Source organism: Meleagris gallopavo, chromosome 14 (assembly GCF_000146605.3).
Source record: "Meleagris gallopavo isolate NT-WF06-2002-E0010 breed Aviagen turkey brand Nicholas breeding stock chromosome 14, Turkey_5.1, whole genome shotgun sequence".
Classification (NCBI taxonomy): Eukaryota; Metazoa; Chordata; class Aves; order Galliformes; family Phasianidae; genus Meleagris; species Meleagris gallopavo.
This window is the reverse complement of record NC_015024.2, coordinates 5,494,130-5,514,077: the sequence shown is the minus strand read 5'-3', so window position 1 is coordinate 5,514,077 and position 19,948 is coordinate 5,494,130. Positions and strand designations below refer to the sequence as shown.

At 40.1% G+C, this 19,948-nt stretch overlaps 1 long non-coding RNA gene across 2 annotated transcripts in view; it reads right to left on the bottom strand.

The window, feature by feature from the left end:
* The window catches only part of LOC109369915, a 67,495-nt gene extending 47,553 nt beyond the window's left edge, over positions 1-19,942 (bottom strand). For both annotated transcript variants that reach the window (XR_004161291.1, XR_002119574.2), the window contains exon 1: positions 18,043-19,942. This is a non-coding gene — a long non-coding RNA (uncharacterized LOC109369915). The remainder of the gene's footprint in view (positions 1-18,042) is intronic.
* Positions 19,943-19,948: the final 6 nt, after the last annotated feature.

The window sequence follows — 19,948 nt, the reverse complement described above, 5'->3', positions numbered from 1 at the left end:
GCTCTGCTCTACAGAAATGTACTCTTCCCAGCCACTTGACTACTGAAGCCAGCTGAGAAGCCAGCAGGAATCTAGATGTCTCAAAGCCCAACAAATATTTTCAGCAAAACAGTCTTCTGATCAACAGAATTCTGCAGCAGAGCTGCTTAGCAGCAGGAGTAGCAATGGGAGTAATAGGGTAGCACAGTGCTAACTGTGGCACATACTGACTGTGGCTCTACCTGACACTGATTGATTAAGAGACCGAAACTTTGACTGTGGCACAAGGCTGCTAAGAATAAAACAAACTTTCGCTTCTCATTTGCACACATCCATCATGAGCAGACAAGTGTTAGCTTCAGTAGCAACAACTGCAGGATTTTTGGTTTTACTTTTTGGGATACGTGTAAATGATATTACTGAATTTTCTTTGTTTCCTGTAAGGTTTTTTTTAATTTCATCAATATTTTTTTCAAGGATCCTTAAAGAAGAAATGTAGGACTTGGTAACACAACTCAGCTATCAAGGACTCATCACCTAGTTGAGAACTTGGCTAGAGATCTGGAAGGGAGTGGCTGTCATTCCCTTGGGGATGCAGTAGTCAGTCCCCACCCCAGGACAGCTGTCAGCACTTACCGATGTGCCAGAGTCTTGTTTGCATCACGAGACCCTGAAGCCCTGCCCTAAATGGACCACATATATGAATTCTATGAAGGGCATTTCTATGGGATCAGCCTGTGTGTTTCAGGATGCTGCCAACTGTAGCCACTGCCCAGTGCATACACTTCCAACTGTGTTAGCTTTGAGATTCAGTGGTTGTAGCTATTGTAGCTTGGCTATTGAGCATGTTAGCAAGAAAAATCTGTATTTTAGACAATGACAGATTATAACAGAAAAAAAAAAAACAACATAGGAGGTTCCACCTTACTTTGGCCTCTGCTTTTGTCATTGAACATAATGCAAGCACTTCATTCAGTGACTATGAGCAGTTGTGGAAACATGACTTAGAACTTCATCAAGACAGCAAACCACAAAAACTGAATCAATAAAAATCAAGCAAAGTTTCTACAGTGTAAGGATTATCTTCAGGAATAACCACAATGCTACAGATTTCTGAAGAGGTAATGGCTCTCAGCAGAGGCTCAGGAATTCAATATTAAAAAGCATTTAATACTACAATTTTAAAGCATCATCATAAGTAGAGACTGAGTATGAAAACAAGAACAACTCAGCTAAACATTTAAGCAAGTAAATTATTATCAGTTGAATTATATCCTATCCTACACGTGGCTCACTAAACCCAAGTGGCTTGCTAAACCCAAGCTCTCAGGACCACTGACATTACCATTTAAGTACCAGATCACAATTCCAGTGTAATCAGATCATGAAGAGAACCTGTGGGTTTTTGAGAATTGAACACTTTCCTCAGTTATATTTGGATCCAGTCTACTTTTCCTCCTCCTTTCCTAACCTTCATTCATCTTTGGAAACAATATGGATTCCCATTATGATCAAATTGAAGTCCACTCAGAAGCTTTCCATTTTGAGATATGGCCTATACCTTTCCAAAAAACATCAAAAAACTTCTACAAAAGTTTCAGGAGAACTTCACCTACCCGGGATATTTCAGTTATTTGAAACATGGCACTCATCCAAAGTCTTCACCATTCTTACAGCGGTGCTGCAGCACCAGTGTAAGGAGACGGCTACTGGAAACTCTCAGACTTCATCCAACAGCAGCACCTCTTGCTTTGTTCACTGCTTCACCCTGCCCCGTTTCTCTTTCAACCTATCTCACCCACTTACTGTATCTTGTCATAATCCTGCTGCTTGGCAAACGGACAGCCTCTTTTATCACATCATTGTGCATCTTTCAACATTACGATGATCCAAAATGCTGCAGCTTTACACAGGAGCACATAATTTCCACTGCAAATGAGAAATGGAAGCTCCCAAAGGTTAAACATTGTTTTGTTTACACCTTTATTGACCTCAGACAAAATACTATGTGAATTTAGGTATCAGTTAACAGCATTTAAATAATAAATTTAATTGCCATTGTACTGATGAGCTACCCAAATAAGTAACAGCAGCTTTGATTATTTTCAGGGCTTGTGAATTGTTGCAGTTCCCTAGCAGCATAAACATAAAGTGTTACATTCTTGACTAAAAAAGACCTCAAAAGTAAGACTAAAAGTCATCACTTGCTGGTGTCTGCGCTTCCAAGTTAAAATTAGCCTGCCGCAAGCATTCTCTTTGCAAAAAAAGGAGGAAAAAGAAAAGCCTATATGTTCATGCAAGGGAAAATACAAAAGAGTGCGAATGTAGCCAAAGCTAATCCATTCACGAAGTCGAGCAGCTATCTGCAGAATGCTTTTTTGGAGTACTCAATCAGCTCAGACAGCTAGGATGCTTTCCTCTTCAAAGCACGCCAGCCTTTCATCTACGATGGCTTTGTGCATAAGTAAAGTATTTTTAGCAATGCATTGACTGATTTGACATTGAGAGAACTGAAGACTTTGTCAAACTGGGAAAACTTGGATTGCTAGTACTTGCCCTGTACCAAAGACTTTCTGGGCCTGGTTTCTCCTCTGAGAGCAGCCTGGAAGCACTCATAGGCCCTATAATTATTTACATTTTTAGATCATGCATTAAAAGCAAACAACAGAAACCCAGAAAGAACAGGCTCTTTTATCCTTCCTTGCCCTGTTCTCCTAGAGAATGCTAAAGCAGTCGTGCGTGGATCTCTCTTCCTATTGCAAACTCAGGAGTTTGACAGAGAAAAGTCTAAAGATACTGCAACAGGAAAGCTGCCTGGTACTTGAGGTGATATAAAAAAAACAAAAAGAGCAAAATCTGTCTACCAATATAACCCAGCTGTCCAGTGAACACAGAATCATTGGAGCAGATGCATCCTAGCAGCACTTGCAATAGCAAAGGTGGTTTTCACAGAAAATTTCTGATTTCTTGACTATTCCTACTGCAGAAAACAGCCCTTTGGAACCATAGCACTCAGACAGCTTGGCCAAGCCTGGGCAAGAAATTGCCTCAACCCAGCAGTCTTGTGATGTGTAATTCAGGAAAGTGGCTGGATGGTATCCTTCTCTCACTGTCCTTGCTAAGCATAACTTCCCTGTACCAGAGATACTTTATCAGTGCTTTGAACAAAGCTGATATAGCAAAGATACACTGCATACTGATATTGCACTCTACAAGAAATACCAGGATCAACATCCACAGTTACAAAGTGCTATTTTCATCTTCATAACCAAGGGAAGTAAGAGCTAGTCTTTAAGATATCATATTAGTATTCTGCAACTGCAAATCCTGAATTCAGTACCTAGCTAATTAGATGTTGAATATTATCTACATCACATAGAAAAGATCTGCACTTTTTTTGCTATTAAGAACTGTAGGTTTTCATCATGCAAAGTACTATTGAAAGCATGACATTCTTAATTTCTAGCTGAGAAATGAGAGCGCGCTAATCAATATGCACAGCCTTTAGTGAACCAGAAATCTTAAATTATGACTGTTATTAATTACATATAATTGAAACAAACTCCCTGAGATAAATCGTATGTCAGTTGTAAATCTTACAAACATATTTTCCTAACATTTATAAATAAGCTCTCATTCATAGGCATTTACAGATTAATGGAGAGCTATGGCTATAACTTCTTTGTAAGTAAACTATGTCAATGTCATGGTTATTCATAAATCTCTAGGCTGCACTTTTTTTTTTTAATCAAGAGGAGCAGGTTATGAATCAAGGCAATTTTTATTGTTTGTTGTATAGCTTTTAAGAATCAGAAACAGGCTCTGTAATCTCAATTTCTCCAAAGATTACATAACAAAAGTGATAGAATTGCAGTTACTCCAGCAATGTTTTTGATTGCTACATTTTTCCTCCAGAAGAAAGTAATTTGAATTTAGATTCCGACCTTGTTATAACTTGCCTTATTAACTGTTGGATTAAGTTTCCTGACTCCTCTGTGTGAAAGTCTGCATGAAACAAAATACAGAAATTAAAAATGTAGGAAGAGCATAATCGTTTCACTGACCTTTACATTAGTTACGCATTTGAATTTTAATATATCTATGATGCATACTTCAATTAAAGTGTAAACCAGAACTCTGAATTCACATTCATGATCTGCATCTCACTGAAGCTTCGGTCTAAACCAATTCTGCCAACAGGCTCCTTTGTGGTAGGAACACCATGGCTGCACAGCCCATAGTAGAAAACAGCTTCTAAGTTAAAGGAGAGAACTTCCATTCAACTTTTCAATTAAAAATAAAACCTTAACATTTTCCTCTGCTCATTCAAGCAGAAAATCTAGCTGGCTTTGTAAATTGATACAGAATTCTCTTTTGCCTATACCTAATGTTTTTGTGGTATAGTTTCTCTGCAGTTCCCATCAAGTACAGGATAATACACACGTGCTCATCTTTTTGATGCAGAGATTTTATACAGTTCTTAGTGCTTGACTGAACTATATGGAGATCAGGGGTATTTTCCCAATTTCTTTGCTGCCACAAAAGACAAAGGCTATATTTCTCCAACCCTCAACATTTCATAGGAGGCTATTCAGTAAATTAAAAAAATCCCTCTGCACACGTTACTGTGGGGTACATAAGGCTCAGAAACCAGTCTAAATACTTTCTTCCATATAAAAATGGAAAGCAAAGAGTATAATTTTAACAAATAATCACTCTAAGGGATGTTAGAAATAAAGAGGCAATCTGAGGAATCTATTATTACCTTTCCTCCTAAGTCTTTAAGAACTGTATATTTATAGTGACTGAAATACATTCATCAAAATAACCATTACTGCAATGTTTCCAACATGTTCCTTTTTTTTTTTTTCCCCTTCCACCTTTTCCTCTACTGCAAAGCTACTCAATTCCAAAAGATGCTAGAAATCACCTGTTTGAGGAGATTTCACTGTGGATTTCCATTGACTTTGATTAGATTACTCGTAAGAATAGATGAATTAAAGAACAAATTGGTTTCTTGGTTGCCCTGCACCTCTTGAGAGGCCAGACCACCCTTGGAACTAAGCTTCTCCTGGAGAACATGATGCATGGCCTACACAGTCCTCAGGAATGAAGTAATCCAACTTGAAAAGCCTGCCTGTATCTGTATTTCATCAAAAAAGCATAATCATGACAGGAATCTCTGGTTTGCAATTTTCTGGAAGTTTGTTTAGTTCTGAACAAAAACCCTGAGGTAGAGTATTGATATTACACTTCTCTTAGGTGTAGTGGCAGTACCCATCACGTTTCTGATTATTTTGGCTGAGGAATGTGATGCACTACCTTGCTTTGGATTAGTGGATACTCCTCTTTTTAAAGAAGCCTTCATCCTCTGAAGACGAGCAAGAGTTCTGGCAACAATTTATCATGAATGACAAAAGATTTTAAAAATACTGTTCTCATTCTGGCATACCTATAATGCTTAGGTATTGTTTTCACTCAGAATGTTGTCTCAGAAGAGCTGAATTATTTGGCTTTAGTGATGTAAACACAACCATAGAAACCAAGCCTTGCAGCCTGACTGCTCACGCTTCAGGATCACCAGATCAGCACAGGGAAGCAAAGCTCCAGAAAGCAGAACTTTGAGAACGAGGGCCTACCTGTAACACCAGAGCTAGGCATTAGCTAGCAATCTGCATTGTCCATCACCTCTGAACGGTGTTCATTGCAATTTTTGCATATTCTATTTAAAATAAATAGTGTTGGCTCAGCACATCCCCTAACTTGCACTTTGCTCCACCTCAGCAGTTTCATGCCTTTTTTTTTTTCTTCTTTTTTTTGCAGCCGGGCTACATTAGTTACATAAATTTATGTCATAACTGAAGGTAGTGGCCACCAGCCATAAATTTACTGGGACTTGTAAAAACAAAAACATTTGCACAGCTAGAAAGAATTATGGGGCCAGAAGGGGAAATGACAGCTGTAATATCACCTTTCTGCAATACTGTGCAGTACACAAGCATGTTGTGAGAACACAGAATCATAGAGTGGTTTGGGTTGGAAGGGACCTTTAAGATCATCTAGTTCCAACTCCCCTGCTATAGGCAGGGACACCTCGCTCCAGACCGGGTTACTCACAGCCCCATCCAGCCTCGCCTGGAACTCTTCCAGGGAAGGGGCATCCTTGTTGGACAACCCGTTCATGTCTCACCACCCTCACAATAAAGAATTTCTTCTTGATACCTCTTCTAGTTTAAAACCTTTTCCCCTCCTCCTGTTGTTACATACCATTATAGAAAACCCCTCTCCAGCTTTTCTGTAGGCTGTCCTTCAGGTATGGAAAGTCATTATAAGGTCCACCCCAGAGCCTTCTCTTCTCCAGGCTGAAGAGTGGTAGCTCTCTCAGCCTGTCCTTGTAGGGGAGGTGTTCCAGCCCTCTGGTCACCTTTGTAGCCATCCTCTGGACCCCCTCCCACAAGTCCATGTTCTTCTTGTGTAGGAGGCCCCAGAACTGGACACAGTACTCCAGGTGGGGTCTCACAAGAACAGAACAGAGGGGCAGAATCACCTTCCTCGACCTGCTGGTCACACTTTTCTTGATGCAACCTTCCTGGTTGCAAGCACACATTGCTGGCTCATGTTAAATCTTTCATCAAATGACACTCCCAAATCCTCCTGAGGGCTGCTCTCAAGCCATTATCTACCCAACTTGTATCTATGCTTGGAATTGCCCTGACCCACATGCAGGACCTTGCACATCACTAACTGCCCACTGAGAACAAAGAGTTCTACCTCAGATTTCAACACAGCACCAGTCAAATTTCTCAACCTGACGCACTGCCAATTTACACAAAGCAGACAGCTAATTAAGCAAGGTCATTGTGGATATAACTCTAAACACAGTGGATTCCATAGAATGACTTGGAATCAGTACAGGTTGTGCTAGCACATTCCAAGCCTGGCAACGTGACTGAGGCTGCAGCTGAGTGAGGTGGAGGGTGCAGGTGTGGGATGCAATTCCTGTGAAGGCACTGCAGTAAGAAAACTGCTAATTAATTCAGTACCAAAATACTTGCTAAGGTAAAAGGCTGCTTCTGTGATCTGTGCAGATTTAAACAGCCAAATTGCAGCTTCGACATTGCTCTGTTTGCATTATTTTTCTGAAAGACTCTAAGACTTTCATCTTTATGAAGAAATAACTGTAAATCATCTCAGTTCAGACATATGCGGTGGTACCCCCATGAAGCCCACACAGCAGAGTTCCCACTCCTGTCCTCAAAGCTCACATATATCTAGAAACTCTTCTACCACCCCTTTCCCTCTCATTCGTGAGAGCCCCTCCAGATCCACCATTTCAAGGAAATGGAGAGCAAAAACCAAGAATTTCCCTTTGTGTATCTGTGGGATAAGGAGCGTGTCCCTAACACTACTTGGTGGTAGGCACCCACTAAAATACAAAATGCAATTTATTCCATTTCAAACAGAAAGAGAGGAAACTACAGCACAGTAGCCTTTTGGGGTACCTTGCTGCAGGAACAAGGAGCAGTAGCCGGGGGCCAGATCAGAGTTAGTGCTTCAGGGGACCGGTGTGATGGGCCGAGAGTTACTACAGAATCAGCTTTAAGAGCTGCAGTCCAGAAAAAGCAAAGGACTTTTGTTGGTTTTCCACTTCACTATCTATTGTTTCACACAGCGATGGACGGTTGAGAAGTTAAGGGAAAAAAAAAATCCAATGAGCACCAAATTTTTCCTATGAAATTTCGAAGAAAGTCTGACTTAGAGGATCCTCAAGACTGTCCCTTCAATCAATTAGCCAAGATATGCATTTCTATTCCTTATTACTATTAATTTCTATTTATAGAAGTTGGATAAAATAAGATATGATTTGATTATGATCATACAGTTTTCTAGCTTAACGCACAGCACGTACACATATTTTCATGGCACTTGTATGAGACAGAAGAACATTGCATTTCACCACATACCTGAAAAAGCAAGGTCGATGGACCTCACAGGCAACAAATACTTTTCAGGCTGAATGCTTTGACTAATTTAGGGGAAAGAAGAAAAAGAAACAAACTTCTTGAAGATATTCTAAATCATAAGCTGGTTGTCTAAGGTTACATGGAAACATGGAATGTTTCCACAATAAACCCTGGTCTTCTAAAACCTTGTGTGCACCTTATACCATATCTATCTGGCTCAACAATCTTCTATAGAAAGGGTAACTAAGTACACCTAGTGTATTAAGCTTCTGCCTCAACTATAGGACAACATTTAAAGAAGAAAAAGAATAAAATAAAAGAAAGGAACTTTGTTTTTTTTTTTCCCTGTACTTATTCCTTGAATGAAAAATGCAGCATATCATTCACAGTCTTCTCACCCATCTGTTCCGGTATCCCCCTGAAAGCTGCAAATGGTCCTTGACAGCAAGTGAGTTTGGTTTTTTTGTTTGTTTTAGCTTATGTCAGTCCATAGTTTACAGAACAAGATCAGTGGCTGCTCTAGCTTTGTATGGTTTGCATTTAATCTTTGTAGCAAGTTCTTTCTGAAGATGCTGTATGTTTCTTATAGAACACATTGAAGCAAAACTGGGGAGATGGTCATCTCCAAGATAATCTGCAGATTTTCTGCATTTCTCATGACCAGCACCTGGGGAGATCATTAGGATAAACACTGCATTCATTTGATGTGGGGAGAGGCAGCAAACAACCGTCCTGGAGCACCAGAAGTTATTCTGACCCACTCCTCTTCTAAATGAGACTCATGTTTTCCATCAGGAGGCTGGTAAAGGGAAACCTAAGCATTTTATTCACTGAACATATTAGGTTATTCTGCACTACAATACAGACGTGATAAAGTGCAGCCCCTAAACCAGTTCTGCCTACAGATGTGGTAAGACAAGATGAGAAAAGCATTAGGAGGAAGCCTGAGCAATGAACTTCTGCATGGCTAACAGTTACTTCAGCAAGCTTGACAGGACTCGTAGGAGTATTTTTCAAATTACATTTTTATTAAGATATTTAGGTTAATATTCAGCTGCAACTTCTGTTTTTTTCCTCCAGCTATTTAGCAACATTTCCGCATACAGTCTACATTAAAGGCATCTATTTTAGTTGGGGCTTGAATGTTTTTCAATTCCGCTTGAAATAAATCACTTGATCAGTTTCCATCACTTACTACCTTATCGCTGCCTGTCCTAATAAGTAACACATTGAATTTATCACCACCTTCTGCCACCATTTATCATAATGTCAACCGCTATCATACTTTAACAAACCTCACCTCAGCACTGAGGATACACAGGATTTTGCCCATGTGAACTTAATAAGAGACATAATTTCTGAAGCCCTTCTGTTATTAGTAACTCAGATGGCCTGTATTTTGGTTGGTTCCCTCCCACTTCTTTTTCCAGGGGAGTTAAGTGTGGCTTTACTGCCACAATAAGTAGATTTATACATATATTGGACTTTTTTTTAACTCCCGTCTGTTACTTAAAACCTAGTAAACAAACAATGAAGTTATTACTCAGTACATAGGATACCCCTTAATCTAAATTAAGATCCAGTACAAATGACTGCTTATTGAAGCTTGTTAGGTGAATAAATATTCAGCAACAGAATCCAGGAGGGTAGCAAAATAAACTCTTCCTCTCACATCCTTTGCTTAACCTCCCCAAGGCATCCAGGAAAAAACATATATGCCTTAAAGGTGAGTAAATGCAGACAATCTTATCAAGCATGGGAAAACAAGTCTACAAATCAAAACCTACTAGTGTAATTTTGGTCACGGAGATCTTGGGATACAAGAGAGATAAGATTTGAAAGGGAAGAGATCGTATTTTTGTTGCACATAAGGATGCAGTGTTAAAAAGAGCAAGTTATGGGCTCAAGAATGCTTTTTCAGCTTGTATTTTTAAGCTTGTCTGGTGCTTTTTTTTTTTCCCCAGGTTCATCTCAAAAGTGATGCTATCTCTCCCTGCAGGCTTATAGTGCTCAAGATGTCAACTCTTCTTCAAGGTGTCTGCTTTGCACCTGCTGTCTGTTTGCACAGAAGAAGCTGCCTCCTGTCACTGCTTCTCATCCCTCCCACACTCCTGTAGATAATAGTTTCCAATTAATTGATTATTTTTACAAGAACATTAACCTCATTTCCGTACTCAAAACTAGTGGCAGAGACCACAGAGCATGCCACATGAAATCCTGTTTATAGGACCCAGCACTCTAAGTAGGCAGAAGAAAACTTGCCAGTAAGCTCAGTGCAATAAATGCACGATAAAATTAGTTAAAAATCCTGAAGAAAAATCTAGAAAAGGATTTAAGGGTAAGATTTGCAGGTGTAGTAAAATTGGCTTCAGTTCTTCCCAAAATAAGTAAGACAGACTAAAGCAAGTTGGAAACATTCTAAACTTGTATTTCATGTGCTTAGATAGAATTTATTTTTGTTGTATCTGAGAAAAAAAGTCTGTCACATGTCCATGCAGTGCACGTTAATGGACTGCATGTATCCCATTCTAGAGGAAAGCAAGGTGAATGGAGCTTAGCAGATTTGCTCACTTACTGAACTCCGTAGCAGTGCAAGGAATTAAGGTCTGGTCTCTTCCTAAGGAGGTGCCCACAGCACAGCTGCTCTCTGTCCTTCGAAAAGATCATTCCCACAAACAGCCAAAGCCAAAACAGCTCTCTTGGGTGAAGTCTCACCATGGTTTTGCAGAGGGCGGAAGGGAGACCAGGCCTTTTGGCAAGCAAAGCCATACAACATGCCCAAGGCCCTTGGCCTCACCCTGCCAGTGTCAAGTGACCTGAATACAGATACAGATTTTACCCACTGAAATTCATTTACACACTGCTAAGATGCATGGTGACCTCAGCAGTAAAGAAAACGAAGCCCAAGAAATTAATTGCCATGTTCTGGGCTAGCCTCCATCTCAGCAGCATACAGGCAGTGCCATCTTCCAAGAGCAAGAGGACAAAGCCACAGATCAGGGCAATGATGCCTGCATCTCTAATGAAGATCACAATTTTCTCCCAGGCACAAATGGAAAAGATGCATTCTCTTGGCCACAGCTGCTACCTGAGGCAGCCCAATCTTTAACAACCCGCTCTCAATGTGCAGTCACATTACAAATGCCAGCCATGCTTGCGTATTCATCGCTAGCAAGAAATCCACCCACTCTTCTGGCTCCTTTCTTCAACATTATGTCAGTCTGCTATAAGCCAGTGAAGCCGGCTAGCTCTCTGCTCAAAGCCCTACACTCATATAATCTAAAATACTCCTTCCTTCTGTTCTTGCCAGCTTTCAGCAAGGGGGAAATCTTGCTTTATACCATTTTTTTTAAGCCAGCCACATGTCACACTGCAATGACTTCATCAAAGTCTACACACTAATCTTGCCAAAAAACCAGAACTGAAGTGCATCTGCTGAACCATGGTAAGCCTCAGCACTTACAATTTGATGGATTTGATTCCTTGCAGCAATGTCTCAAAATGGTGCTTTCCAATTCCTGATAGTGGAAAGTCTCCAAGAGCACATCTCGCCTAGCTTTCAGCATCCAGCACGCAGACCAAGGACACAGAGACGGGCCTCACTGTGCAGATCAGATGGTCATGGCAGAACAAATGGACTGGCCTGGAGGTGGGCTACTTCCCCAACTGCTACTCATTAAAAGTAGGTAATGAACCATACAGTTTATTGTTTTAGAGTCCTTAAAATGTTATAGCATTAAAGCTAGTTTAAAATGTTTATTGTGCCTGTTAGCTAATCATTAGCTGACAACATGACTAGGATATCTGCAACTGGTTCAGTCATGGCTTTTACCAATTGCACTTAGAAGAAAGACTTCATTTTGCAGAACTTTATTTTTTTTTTTGTGGGTGATTCCCTATTTATTTTTCTTTTTAAGTAGTTCTTCCACTTATTCCCTCCCTCTGACCAACTGATTATAGGTTCTTGGCCTTTTCTTCTGAGTTGAGTAGTTTGTTGTTTGCTGGAACAAGAAGGGAGGACAGTAGGACTTTTCTTAGGGAGCTCAAAAATCCTCTTTTAATTTAGTCTAGCAAATAAAGATCAAATCAGAGCATCTCCAATATTTCTGGGAGTCTTTACACGTACTACACATCTTAAGATGACTAAATACTGTTCAAGCAAACTGAGGTGTCTACAAAAAAATGTAAATTTTGTTTAACGTAGGAAATCCTTTCATCTCAGCATTGAATTGAAATGTGAGAATTATTGAAGATATCAGCATTTCTGCAGTAACTGTGATTGTGAATCATCAGGGAAGAGGACTCAGAACTGCACATAGCCTATCCAACACCTTCAGACACAGGCTGTACTTCTGAGCCAACTGCCCCAGCCCAAGCTTCCTCTGGGAACCTCAAACCTCCAAGCATTGTGGTGAGCTCCTGGACCTCTGCCACAAAGCACAAAATATTCTTGGCAACAGCGATAAGGGCACTGGTTCCAAATAAGGAAAAATCTAGAAACTGGTTTGTCTCAGCACCCTTGGAGCCAAGCAAACCTAGTCAAAACTCATGGAGACGGACATGGGAAGGAAAAAAGAAAAAACAGAAAGGCCCATATGAAGCAATAGACTGAACTTATGACTGTCTGTCTAGCCAGTACCCACAGATCTCTTTAAGGAGCAACAATGATGAAAATCAGTGACACTAAGCACAAAAATTTGATGAAAGACCTTGAAATGTTTACGCTAATACAACGTTTCAGTTTCACATTCCACACAAAATTTTAAAATAATAGCAGTGCCAGAAAACAGAAGAATGATCTTAAAGTTTTGACTTGAAAGAAAAAATAATCCTGGCTGCCCAGTTTTCCAGTAAAGCCTGTTTTGCAGGACAGGTTTAAGAAGTGGTTCAACTTGTTTGCAAGACAAACCAGAGATGGAGCTACACACTTCATCAGGCTGCAGCATGGCCAAAACCTTGACTTAGAGTTTGGAGAAACAAGGTCCAGGGGAGCCCCTGGCAGCCAGCAGCAGAGCTGCACAGGTGGATGTGGCACAGCCTCATTTTACACCATGGAGAAACCACCCCACCACATTCACAGTTCCTACACAAGATTCACCAACAAGATACCGATGTGCAGAGAAAGAACAATTTAACATCTTGAAAACAAGAACTAAAAAAAAATACACACGGGGAGCTCACGTGCAGTTTCAACTCCAAACAATTATTACTGAATCTGACTCCCCCATTCTATTTCCTCTCTGCTTTGAACAACTAATGGTCCAAGAAAAGCAATCAGCAGAAGAAAAATATATTCTCTTTATCTTTGAACTGCTGTGACAAGTTTAAATGCATCATTTTCTGTTCTCATAAAAACATATTTCTTCAGTGGCTAAGATAAGAAACAAGGAGATAAACAGTAGGAGAAGGTAGGGGGGAAACTATTATTTTATTAAGTAACTAGATCAATGTTAGAAGAAAGTGAGCCTGCCCACAAATCTTTACATTATTGATTTTGAAGAGAAAGCTGCAGTACAATTGGGATAATAAAATACCTTGATTTGCATTTGAAAATGGCAATCCCTGCCTGCAATATAGCAATTTACAAAATAATCCAGTTAGTGTAATGGCAAAAACCACTGACAAGTGGCAGGTTTAGGAAAACAGTGGCTTCAGGTAACAACTAGTCTTGGACTTTCTTTTCCTCAAAGTCTTCCAGTGACAACAGTAAAGAAAAGAAGGTAAAGAAAAGAAATTTTCCCGTCAACCCTTCACTTTCTATGACCAGTTCAATCATTACCATGCAATTACTTTCCCTGAAACATGTCTCCACTTCAGCTGTTCAAGTCTGTCAGCTATATCACCACTAAAACAAGAAGCAAAAATGAGAATAAAAATAACCAGGTCTATATCCACAACATGCCCCAAACCGAGCGAAGGGCCTGAACACCATACCAGACACTACCATGGCGATGCCCACTGCTCTTCCTCAAGTTAACTGATAGAAGAGGTGATGCTTAGGGACACAAGCTGAAGAATTCAAAACCATCAAAAACTTTTACATGGAAAACATATAAGAACAAGTATATAACATTAAACACCACATTTATCTTCCACAAATGCACTAAAAAAAAATTTTAAAAAAAAAGGGAAAATAAGTCATTATTTATTAATGATTTCCCAGGGCACTCATTCAACAACACGCTCTCTGGTAATTCCCAGCAGCATCCAGAACAGCTGCCTTCAAACCTGCCACATTGCAGAGTTTAAAACTATAGCGTAATTTAAATTACTGTTCTTCAGATTCTGGACTAGCAGATCAATAGCACTGCCGTGAAACTAGCAAGCTGCTAACAACGGTGCAGTCTCTAAGCAATCAACGAAGAAAAGGTTGATGGGTTTTTGAACGATTGTGGTTTTGAACTTTTTATAGGGACAGATAGAGGAAAAATGCCTCCTGCCAATAGGGGGAAAACAAGAAAACTATAGGATGCAACTGCAGAAGGGAAGAGAGGCTACAAGTGGAATTCATAAATGAAAGAGATGAAGATTGTTGCTGATTTAGAAGCACCAAATACAGTGTGGAAGTCCAGAGATCTCTACGAACAGGCAGATTGTGGGGCACTGCTAAATAGGGACTTCTGCAGTCCTGGGTGGGTAAGTTTCATTTGTGCAAAGCAACTCAAGCCTCTCTTCACTGCACACTGAAGACTTGGGCTCTGTTTAAGTGACATGCACATTTCCAGCACAACATACCTGCAGCAGAGATGGGGAACACTTTGTAGCTCCTTTTCTCTAAACACTTATAAATCAAAACCACTAAACAACAATAACAAATCCAAACCAGTAGCCCACACTCTTCATACAGAATAAAGGACTAATGGAAAGGTTGGACAAGTCTTGTACTGTGTAATTAATACTAGTTGTCAGTTTGTTTTTTTTTTTTAAGCATCTTTCCACCTCTTCCCAACTTACAAGTCAAAAAAAAGTCTTTAAAAAGTCGTATGGAGTAACCATAATCAAATACAGTAATCACTACCGCATGTGTCAGAATCACTCAGATGTAATTCATGCAACACAACAGGCATCTGTCATATACGTACCTCCCTTCCTCTCCTCAGAGAGAAAATTAAGTTACGGTTAAAGCTGTGACTTCACTTAACTTTCATTTCAGTGGAGCTCTGCATCACCAGCTACTAAGACTATTGGTCATTATATACTTTTTTTTTTTAAATCAAGAACTTTTCTTATGATGTCCTCACTTTCAAGGTAACTGAATTTTTCCATTGTTGTTTTAAATTTATTAGTGCTACCCAAATTAGCAGAAGATGGCTAGTGGTACGTGGCACAGCGCACAAGAACTCTATGCTTGTGACCCCTTAGGACCCACTTGATCTCACTCCTTCCACCTCTGGCATCTGCTACGCAAGACTTTCTGATCACCAGGAAGGAGGAGTCAGCAGAATTTATGCCAGTCTCTAACCTTGAAATAGTATTTATGTGACCACAGTATACACAGCTGATACTACTCTTACAGAGTAAAGCAAGAGGATTTACTTTATAACTCTTGTATTGAATGCAAGAACTTCTGGAGGCTGTAACTAAGTGTAATAGATTTGCACCCAGTTACCCACAGAGCCCAGAACAGATTCTGGATTTTCTGAGTCCCAGTCAAGTACTCAAGCCTTTCCAGTTAAGGGGATCACTTGCATCAGTAACTGCTGATTTTGTATAAATAAGAATGCAGACTCTTGCATGTGCAAGTCCAGTGTGGAGAACCATCATCTAATATATGGGAAGATACAGGAGAATGTATGCTATAGAAAAACTCACTCTACAAATACAACTCCTCTTATAGACTCCCCTGAACTGCAAATTCAATCTAAGTGCTATGCTGATTTTGGAAATCCTTGAAGATCACAACTGAGTTCCACACTTGTGCCCTCCCAACTCCAGTGATACCAAGTATGAGTCACTACAGAATTACATTTTGCTCTCATCAATACTACAGCACGTTCACATTAATTTACATTAGGCAATACAATATATTGGTATAATACTGCATAGTTGGCCTAATTAGAAAAACGTCTGAAATGTAGAACATAGTTAGTGTGACACATAGCTGATGATTACACTGATGGCCACTCACAGCCCCTCTCCCTCCCCACAGTAGGTATTTGAGACAGTGTTGTATATTTACTCCAGAATTATACTCTTCTACATTAGACAGTCTGAAGCTGTACGAAATACTGCTGGTCAATGTGAAAGCTATTTCTCAAAGGTACACCTGAAAGATAATAAGATTAATTGTAACAGTTCTCTGCAGCAGCTAAGATTATCTGGGATTATTCTTGTATAAGCCTGTGAAGGACATCGGTAAGAAGAGAGTCAACTTCACATTCACTGCAGCAGCTCAACATTCTATCTTAACTGCAGGACACAGTTTCCTATGGCAGCAAAGGAAGGTATGTTTTCATCTACCCTGAAATGCATCTGGGAGTTGAGCTTTGCCATCCCAACCTAATGAGGGAACATCTTCGCTTTCAAGGTGCAGTGACCAGCATCTATTGGGTATTACAGCTACAGTCAGATGTGGCCTGTTCTGTATCATAGTTACAACAAGGACCTCTCACTTTTATGACCTTTATCCTTTGCTTAGAGAATTTACTTTGTTATTGCTAACAAAAGCAAACTTTTCATTATGATGCATTGCCTAGAAAGATGTGTGCTTGTCAACCCCATATCACTCTTTACATATTTATTCAAATTCCCAAAATGGCAGCACTCTACTTCAAGCATACTTCATTCTAAGATCATCAGCCTTTTTCCCAAGCTGAAAGCATTCCATGTACAACTCCTTGCCATCAATGCTGGGAAGAATCTGTCCTCTTCTAAGGAGTATGTGTCTGCAACCTGTAGTTCTGTAAACACAATGAGCCAAAACTCCTCTTTAGAGCATAGCTCATTGGTGCCCACAATAACCAAAATGGCATCTCTACTCTTCCATTCTCTCAGAGCCTTAATATCTCCATTTTGCACATCTTCTCCTTAACTTAAGTGGAATCAGTTGTTGTTAATGTTTTCCACAATTACTTTCTAAAAATGGTGACGCAGAGAGTTCACCACTTTGCGCGTTTTGCTATTATTCCAAAATAGAATGAGACTTCTAATTTATTGTGGGGAATTTTTGCAGTTAGCACAATTCTTGGCTACGTCTCAGAAGACTTGCTGATGCACAAAAGGATCTCCTCTCCTCCCTCCCTTCTCAGTACATAGGGCACCACACTGACATCCTTTCCTCTCCATTCACAGCTAAAAACAGAAAATCCATAACACATGCTAGAATTTATAACCCTACTCTATCAGGAGCTTTTGCTCATGGGAAGCTAGTGTTGCCACCTTTCCTGAGGAGCCTCCTGAGCCAGGTAGGCTGAAAGATACCATTCCTCCCACACACCTCCACACTGTGGGCAGCAATGAGCCCACAGAGCTCCGGGGCAAGGAGAGGCACCAACCCGCCATCTCTGGCAGTCTGTGTCAGGGTACATTGAACAAGAGCCCTTAAGGAACAAAAGCTGAAGGGCTCCTAAGCTCTGGAATGGTCCTACCCATAGATTACTATTTATAAAGCACAGACAAATGAGAAAAAAGAGTTTCAGAAGACAAAAAGCTCAAGTTTGTGACTTTCATTTCACATCATGGAAACTGGATATAATTAAATCCTAGCTTTCAATAGCCATTTCAAAATGAACATCTCTATCACGCAGAGAACCCTAAAAGTGGGAAGATATTTTTATTTAACCTCAGCATCTATTTTTACTCCAGCATCTTAATTCCCCCCAGCTGGAACTTTCTCTTCCTCATAACACCAGTGGGAATAATGGAAATATGAAAAATAGAAAACAAATATAAAGAATAGGGAAGGAGAAGCTGCAGCAGCTTCCCCTGTCCTGCAAACCAGATAGAAAACAACTTCTTGCCCTTCAAAGGTCTAAAGGAAAAAAACTTACCTTCCTATAAAGGACATTGGTTTTAATCACATGCACAAGCCTTTACCTAGAACCACATAGAAATCCAGATTCATCACCATAAACGTCACCAAATAACCATAAAATCTTACTTTTTCTTTCTTGCTCTTCTTTGCTTTCCGTCTCATTCAAGCAGCTTTCAGCACTCTCCTGTTTCTAGACACACTCTGAAAAGCAATACTTTTCAGAACACCACCGCCTCTGATACCATACAAGCAAATAATGGCACAAGCACACACAGACCCAGCAGCAAAGGGGAAATAGCCCTCGTCCAGTGCCCAGCTCCACCCAGAAGCTGATTGTAGGCAGGTGCTGGTACCAGCAAAGCACTACCAGCTGGGGACACAGAGGCAATTTGTTAGTTTCACAATGAGCCCAGGCTCCCAGTGCTGAAGCAGTCTACAGGTGATCAGTGGCCCAGGTAATACCCATTAAGAAGGAGCAGCTGTACTTTTTCCAGAGAACCGTGTGTGCAGTGGAGCTACGTCCTCCTTGAATGACTGCTTCTCACAGCAAAGGAATGAGGAGAAGGCTCAGGATTTCCCCTTCTCCCTGAAATACCCCCACCTTGTACTGCTAGTGTTTCAAATGGGACCTTTGCAGGAGAGCCCATCACGTGCCACAGTATTAAAACCATTATTGCTGTTTATCCTTTACTACAGTATCAAACTCAAAAGATGATTCAAAATATAAAATCTCTAAGTTTGGAATCTTTTTCTGTCCCAACTTGCAAGAATAAGAGATACAAAGATGTAAAGAAATAAAAGTGGATAAAGTTTTGTTCGTGTGATCTTGGAGCTAATAGCAGAATTTGAGTCCACTAAAACTTACAGCTTACTCTTCAGTGATGTGCAACCATACTCCTACCCATCAATATGAACAGAATGAGAAAGGCACAAGAAGAGCACTCTGATACCTGTTTTCTATATTAAACTCACAAAGGAATACTAACACCAACTCATCAGTACCTGGAGTAATCCATATGTGTGTCTTTTTACATACAAAGAGATAGGAAAATACTTCCTCACTGGTCCAAAAAGGAAGCCATTCAAAATTCTAGCTAAAAGCAGCTTTCTCACCCAGGTACTGCTACTTACAGCATTCCAAGTACATGTTAAGAAAATTCCAGTCAAAAACACCCCTCATGTTTCAAACTGTAATTGACCCGCTCAAGCCTCCAGCACACACACAGGTTTTCATTTCTTCTTCCTTAAGTCCTCAGGACTGCTGGATCTCCCAAGAAATACAATCACCAAATACAAAGAGGTCGTTTCATAGAGGCAGGGAGTAAATAATCTGAAAAATTATACAGAACACCCACTGTTCAAAAAAGTCACGTAAAGCTCATTTCCAATCTTCCATTCTACCACCAGCCTTTTCTTTGCTTGGACCAGTTGCAACAAGCAGCCATTTCTATATGTATCAAATGCCTGTTGTACACAGTGCTAATGATGACGTTTTAATAACACAGCATTTTTCTTATAATCGTATGCAAAGCCTTTCCTAAAACTTTCTTCATCAACTACCTGTCTATAAAATGAAAAGTCTGTGCTACAAACTGCCAGATCCTTAATATGATTGACTACAGTTGTTTTTAGTCAGCAGAAGGTCTCCGAGTAACAAATGCCTTGTCTATTTGTTCTCTGACAAGAAAGGCTGTTGGTGCATGAATATCATTTACGCACAATCACATACTAATGCTGATGGAAAATTCTGGGTTTCAGTGACTCCTATGTATCCCACTGGGGCATGGAGAAACATATCACCACTTAACATGTATGCAGCATAATGAATCTGGAAGGCTCTCCTACTCCTTCTTGCGGTTGCCTCTTCATCTTTCCAGGTCTGTAGCTGTAAGATATGGATTAATTGAAATGACAAATTGCATAAACGTGTTTCTCTGTTGGCATTTCTTTGCTAAAAGCTTATGAAACTGGTAGCTATGGAAAACAAAAGATAGATGGAAGATCGCTTTTACAAAATTACTTTTATAGACCA